The sequence below is a fragment of the Nelumbo lutea genome, chromosome 7 (genome assembly GCF_056320005.1).
Source record: "Nelumbo lutea isolate HS-2025 chromosome 7, American lotus-T2T, whole genome shotgun sequence".
In the NCBI taxonomy this organism is placed as follows: domain Eukaryota; kingdom Viridiplantae; phylum Streptophyta; class Magnoliopsida; order Proteales; family Nelumbonaceae; genus Nelumbo; species Nelumbo lutea.
The window spans coordinates 44898165-44904972 of NC_142690.1; the positions used below are offsets into that span (position 1 = coordinate 44898165).

General features: G+C 37.7%; 1 non-coding gene across 1 annotated transcript; it reads left to right on the forward strand.

The window, feature by feature from the left end:
- The first annotated feature begins 1940 nt into the window (after positions 1 to 1940).
- LOC148846224 (small nucleolar RNA R71) lies at positions 1941 to 2047 on the forward strand. The gene has a single exon (XR_016102682.1). It is a non-coding gene; the product is annotated as a small nucleolar RNA R71 (small nucleolar RNA).
- The last annotated feature ends 4761 nt before the right edge of the window (positions 2048 to 6808 follow it).

Consider the following 6808-nt stretch of genomic DNA (forward strand, 5'->3'; position numbering starts at 1 on the left):
TCCCCCCTTCTGTTCTCACCATTTACCTGGTGAACTTTTTAAGATAGAAATGCATTGAGTAGTCGGGGAACTTTTGTAAGTGCTCAACTCTTATTCTTGTAAATTACCAATTAAGATATGTATCAGATCCAAGGAAAGGAGAATATGAATTTCATCATAGTCTAGCCTTCACTCCTAATTCATATATAAATCAGCTCCTTAATTGTCAAGGTTAATAATCAAATTTCACTAAGTTTCACATCTGTAACTAAATCTCAATGAGAGTTCAACTTTAGAGTGCACCTTTGAACCTCGGTTGTCACCACAATTACTTATTTCTATGGGTGAGTGCATCTTATGCTCCATCTCACCCTTTTTTTTTTTTTTTTTTTTTTTTCGGTGTGAGTGCATTTTCTGCTCCATCTCACACACTTTTCTCTCTCTTTTCTTTTCTTCTTCTTTTTTTTTTTTTTTTTTTTTTTTGGTGTGAGTGCATCTTATGCTCCATCTCACACTGGTCACTTACTTGAGGTAGGACTCATGTTCTGAGCTGCTAGTTTTACTATTCAACTCAAAATAGCAGAGTCAATTTGGGCTTTTGTCCTTTTTCGCAATTATTGAACCTCAAGAATTAGCACTTCAGATGTGCACTAGCTCTCTTGACCATTAACAATGAAATCAAGGGCTTCCATACACATGAAGGAAGTTAGGGCTAGTCATGCTGAAAGGCATATTCAGCTCCCCTTTTCTCATGCATATATCAAATTGGGTCATTCACAAGAATAAAAACTTAACAAGTACATCAGTCTCCCTCAACTCATTGAATTCCTTCTTAAAAAAAAAATCATCAAATAAATAGTAATGAACTTGAGGGGTTCAAGTCTTTTTTTTTTTTTTTGGTTATGTCATTGCCTGCATATGTGTGTTGGGGTGCATGGTTTCAGCCCCCATACCCTAGCCTCGGGCTCACTCCCCCACACTTAAGATGAACATTGTCCTCAATGTTCGTAGTGTTAGACAGTAACAATAAAACTAGCAAGAGCATCATCAAGTAATAGGAGGTATTTAGAGGACTTCCCTGAAGATCATTCTTAAATTCTGCAATATGTTGTCGGTGGAAAACTTCTTCTGCTAGAAATCACTTGCAAACTAGAAGAGGAGATCAGTATCTTTATTCAATTAAATTCTAAGAAAAACTAACTAAACTTAAATGCTATGAAAAATAAAAACAAAAAGCAAGTAAGACAGTTTATGACTAAGTATCTGAATTGGGAATTCTCCCAACAGCCTCTTGTTCCCTTGGGTTTACCATGGTGTTACTAGGTAAGGTACCCGGAGCCCTTTCTGAAATCATCTGTGCTAGCTGCCCAACCTGAGTTTCCAAGTTCCTTATCGATGTTTCATTTTTCTGAAATCTATTTTCCGCACTAGCTATGAACTTGGTCATCAGCTCCTCCAAGTTAGATTTCGGTTCCGGCTGATAGAAGTTTTGGTGGAAAGGCTTAGGTGCATGCTGATTCAGGTGGCCTCTCCATCTGGGGTTATGGGCATGATGGTACTGATTTCCTGGCTGTCTTGTAAAGTTGCCAACAAAGTCTACTTGTTCTGTGGACTGAAAAGTCTGACTGCCAACTTGGAATTCAGTGCTATCATGGCCTCCCCCACACTTATCATACTGTACATGCATAGCTGCCATCTGCATCTCATCAAATTTTTTGCTAAGTGATCCTATTTGTGCAGAGACAGTTGTGTATGTATCCACATTATGAAGGCCATGCTGCTTTCTAACTGGTGTCCTTTCTGAATGCCATTGGTAGTTATTGGCTGCCATCTCCTCGATGAGTGCATGGGCAACCTCGGGAGTCTTATTGTTTATGGAGCCCCTAGCTGCTGCATCTAAGATGGTCTTGTTTGAATCGGTCAGACCATTATAAAATGTTTGCACCTGCAGCCAAATCGGAAGGCCATGGTGAGGAACCCTCCTTAGTAGCTCCTTGTAACGTTCCCAGGACTCATAGAGAGATTCCCCCTCTTGCTGGAAAAAAGTAGTGATGTCATTCCTCATTTTAGCAGTTTTAGAAGGGGGAAAATATTTAGAGAGAAAACGACTGGCCATTTCATCCCATGTGGCTATAGATCCTGCCGGTAATGAGTTCAACCAAGCTTTGGCTTTATCCTTCAAAGAAAATGGGAATAACCTCAGCCGGATGGCATCATCACTTACCCCGTTGTGTTTGAAGGTGTCACAGATTTCCAAGAAGTTAGCAATATGGGCATTCGGATCCTCATGGGCCATACCACAAAACTGAACCGTATTTTGTATCATTTGGATTATGGCCGGTTTAATTTCGAAGTTATTGGCAGCAATAGTTGGCCTGATAATGCTGGAGACAGTCCCGGTGAGGGTGGGCTTGGCATAATTGTTCTTTGTTCAGCCATTTCTTGTGCTTCTTGTCTGACTTGCTTAGCAGCTCTCAAACGGACACGGAGAGTCCGTTCAATCTCTGGGTTGTAAAGGATCTCTTCCAGTTCAGGTCTGCTTGTCATAAACTGTTAAAGTCAAAGCAATAAAAATGCCAATATTCACAAAAGAAAATAAATAACTAATCGTATTACAACTGAAAATGTAAAGTGAAGTATTGGAATATACAAACCTACATCCTAAAATAAATAAATGCAGCTAACTAAAAGCATATCAACATTTTATTCAATATATAGAATTCAGTAGCAATTTACAAACAGGTCTGAATTCAGTAATCTCTGAGTAGAACAACAGTTTACAAATTCCTCTTCTTTATATTGCTGAAATCAGGGACGGGATTTAATTACACAGATCTAAACTGCTGAGAGCTGAAATCTCAGTAGCTACTGAGAACAGTAATATACAGTTATGAAATCTTAGCAGCTACTGAGGACAGCCAAGTGCGGATCAGCAGTGATTGTGTTCAGGTCTGAGTTTCATATTAAAAGGCTCTTTTGTGCTACTGAAGGTCAATACACTAAACTGAAGTCAATGTACAAAGGATTGATAGCAATTCAGACATCAGTTCTACACAAAATTGAGATCAGCTCTGAAATCTCAGAAGCCACCGAGAACAACAATAAATATAATAGCAGCTGTTGATAACAGTACAGTTGTGCTCAGGTCTGATTTCCATATTGGAAGGCTACTAAATATCAGATCTGAGCCCACTGTTTTGATGAGCTATGCATCACCAAACACCAGATGGAGTAGCCATACTAAAACTGAGCAATTCAGTAGGATAACCTACTGATATTAGCAATGAAACATGCTGTATACAGATCTGCACAAAACCGAAATCAATCAGTAGTAAAAAGATCTGAAATCAGACCTGTATTCACCATGGTGTGGCTGCTGGGATCTGATTTTCTTTTTCTTTTCTTTTGAAATGAAATAGAACACAAAGCAGTAATGCAACTATACTACTGAACAAAATCTCCCATTTTTTTTTTAAAGGAAGAAAACTAAAACAAAATACAGCAATGCAACCAAAATCTTTTTGGATGAGTGCAGGTCTGATTGATGAATGCAATTCAGATCTGAACTCATTTTGAGATTTATTTATTTATTTATTTATATTATTTTTTTTTAGAACCAAAAGAAGAAGAGAAATTTGATTTGCATAAGCTACATTAAAACTGAAACTAAGGATGGAACAATCAAGTATCAAGAGAAGAAACATGGCTCCATCAATGTAGCCCTTGATGGAGTATACACTTATTGGAATGTAGTACACGCGGCTGCACACACCCATTCAGATCTGCTAGACTTTCTATTCATGCACAGCTGAAATCAGAGCTATCTATCTTGAAAAAATTTCAAAGATCAGCCCAGGACAATTCACAATGCCAATTTAGTAATGTTAATTGTAATACAAACCTGTTCAAAACCTGCCCTGGTTCAGTCTTGCTGTAGCAGGTCTACTATAGTAGCCCTGCTATAGGTCTGAACTCTAATAGAAAAATGGTGTGGAAGTGCCACTTTTCATGAAATCTCTTGAGGCATAAAAAATTCTCAGATTAAATATACTTTTCTTCAACCAAATCAGCTTAGATAGATCGGAGTACAAGTTATTTAATACAGCAAAGTATGCCCTGTATCCTGCTCTGTTCACAACCCCAGTTCAGATCTAGGTGATTGCAGATCCGAATTTCTTCGACTATGACTATCCAATTGTTTTTGGGAGATAGCAGAAGTGCCCTAGGGTGAATTGGGGTGGTGATGACACCCAATTCCCCTCAAAATTGCATCAGTTCAGGTTTGAGTTCAGAGGAACTCAGATCTGAACTGTTGCAGATCTGCTGTAGCAGAATTCAGATTTGAACATTCTCAATTGCTCCTCTGGTTGTTCAAAAGATCTCCCATTTTTTTCTTTTCATTTGTTTTTTTTTTCTTTTTGTAATGAAAGAAAAGAATAATAAAATCTGAAACACAAGCAATTCTTTTCGGCTGAGTGCTGCAGATCTGAAATCTGCTGATCTGAGTGCCGAATGCAACTCAGATCTGCAACACTCATGTTTATGTGAATTTTTTTTTCTTTTTTTTTTATTTTTGAAGGGAACAACACCAAGATTGAATAGAAATCAAATATGTCTTTATTAAAATGAAACTGAAACTAGAAAAAGAAAGTAATCTACTTAAGAAAGAAGAAACATAACTATAGTAGTACAGCAGTTGCATTCAAAGCTAAAATGAAAAAGTTAGCAAATTAACCCAACTATGAATGCAATGCTGAATGAGATCAGATTAAGAATGCTCAATGTTTCCTAATATTGTTTCTATAAATCCCCGGCAACGGCGCCAAAAACTTGATGTGTTGCTCATTGTGACACTAGCAAGTGCACTAGCCGTTCAAATAATAAAGTAGAGAGTGAAGTATCGTTCCCACGAGGATTTAGGAAACAATTACCAATACTAAATTGAACACTTCTTATCTGATCAACAAATAAATCAAAACTCTAATGAAAGCTAAGAAATCCTAAATTAAAATCTATCTAAATCATTGGCCCAATTGCCTTCAATTCAGGTTAGAAGAGTAAGTAGTAAATGTCAATCTCAGAATTCAGCAATCTATCAATTTGGATCATTCGAATAAATCATGATTGAGCCTTGGTTTGGTGAAACCCCAAGGTCATGAACAGCCTCTCTCAAGCGCATGTTCATCCTATGCATGAGTGATGGTTCTTCTATCTCTAGCAAGAATCTAATCCCCATGCATGCATTTCTTCAAACACTTCTAAGGAATCAATTCAAATCTGAATTGATCACCAACTGAATTGTGCAAGTTATCTCTAACCTTGCACTCAATTCAGTTCTAGAATAGTAGATCTGAATTCCTAGAGTCTCTCTCAAGCACTCTAGGAATTCCAAGCTGTAGATTAATTCGCCCAATCTGAAAATTGCAGATCTGAATTCTCTTTCAAGCAATTCAGATCTTGCAATCTCAGATCTGAGAATTCAGATCTGAGTTTTGAAGGTTAGTTGGCTGAATTACTCTACAATCACACCCTTATTCAAGAAACTTCAAGTACAATGCATGACCATTTGAATGAATCAAAAAGAATTAGATTGCTGAACTGAAATTTTACAAGCTGAAATACATCAAGGAAGAATGGAAACAAGGAGAAAGAAGAAAGAAAATATACAAAGAAACTGAATTCAAATCAAAAGAGAATGAAACTACAAATGATTTATTACAAAAGATCTTTGAATCACAAACCATCAATTTGAACTCACCTTCTCTTCTAGCTTGCTTGTCTTGAACTTCCTTCAGCCCTTCTTCTTCTTCTTCCTTGCGCCTAGCCTTCTTCTCTTCTCTTCTCTCAAGGTGGCCAAACCTCTAAGAGTGGGAGAGCCTTCCTCTCAAGCAATTGAACAACTTTCTCCCCTCCTAGAGGCCTCCTTATATAGGTTTTCAAGGGGGCTCTTGCCCCTTCTTGAAGCCTCTAGAATGGGGTGTATTACACCCCTCATGAACCTTCTAGAGTGCTCCCTCCTTCTCTTCAAGAAACTCCTAGAAGTTGCCACCCCTAGCTCCCTTTGGGCTGCTATTTGGGCTACAACTTAGCTTGCTTTTGAGCTCAAGTGGGCTATACTCTAGGCTGTTATTTGGGTTAAAAATGGGCTGGGCCGAAATTTCCTTTTTGCTAGGCTTCTTCCCTTGGATTTTCCAAAGAGTTTCACTTGCTCTTCTTGGGCCGAATGAAATTCTCTTGCTCTCATGGCTGGGCCGGACTGAAATTGGTCTTTTTGAACCTTCTTTTCTTGCCTTTTTCCTTCCTTTTCTTGGATTGATTATCCCTGAACTTATTCTTAACATTAAGCTAAATTAAGGCAAAAATTAATAAAATCGGCATAAAAATCCATGCTAAAGTCCTCATAAAATATAGATAAATTGTAGGTTCATCACTATCTCAATTATTGTTAATTTGGTTTAACTGTTTTCACAAATCTTAATGCTATCATTGTTTAACATGGAACGCTATCGTACCCAGTTGAGTGGTGATAAGTGTTGATCGAATGCTGGGTTTGGTCAACTGAAGTAGGAAAACACAAGGTTTATTATGGCTATCCTAATAAATCTAAGGTTAAATGCTTGAATTGCAAGAATGCTAAATTGTACCTAGGATCGATGGCCAATCGATTCAACCCGAACCCTTGAACCAGAATTCGGTAAGACTGATTTTCTCTTGTTTGTTTAGTTTGTTATTCTTTCAATTTTAGTTATTTATTTTTCCCACACAATTACTTTACCCATTCGGCTAAGAGATTATTGATTTGCTCCCTGTGGGATTCGACCTAGAACCA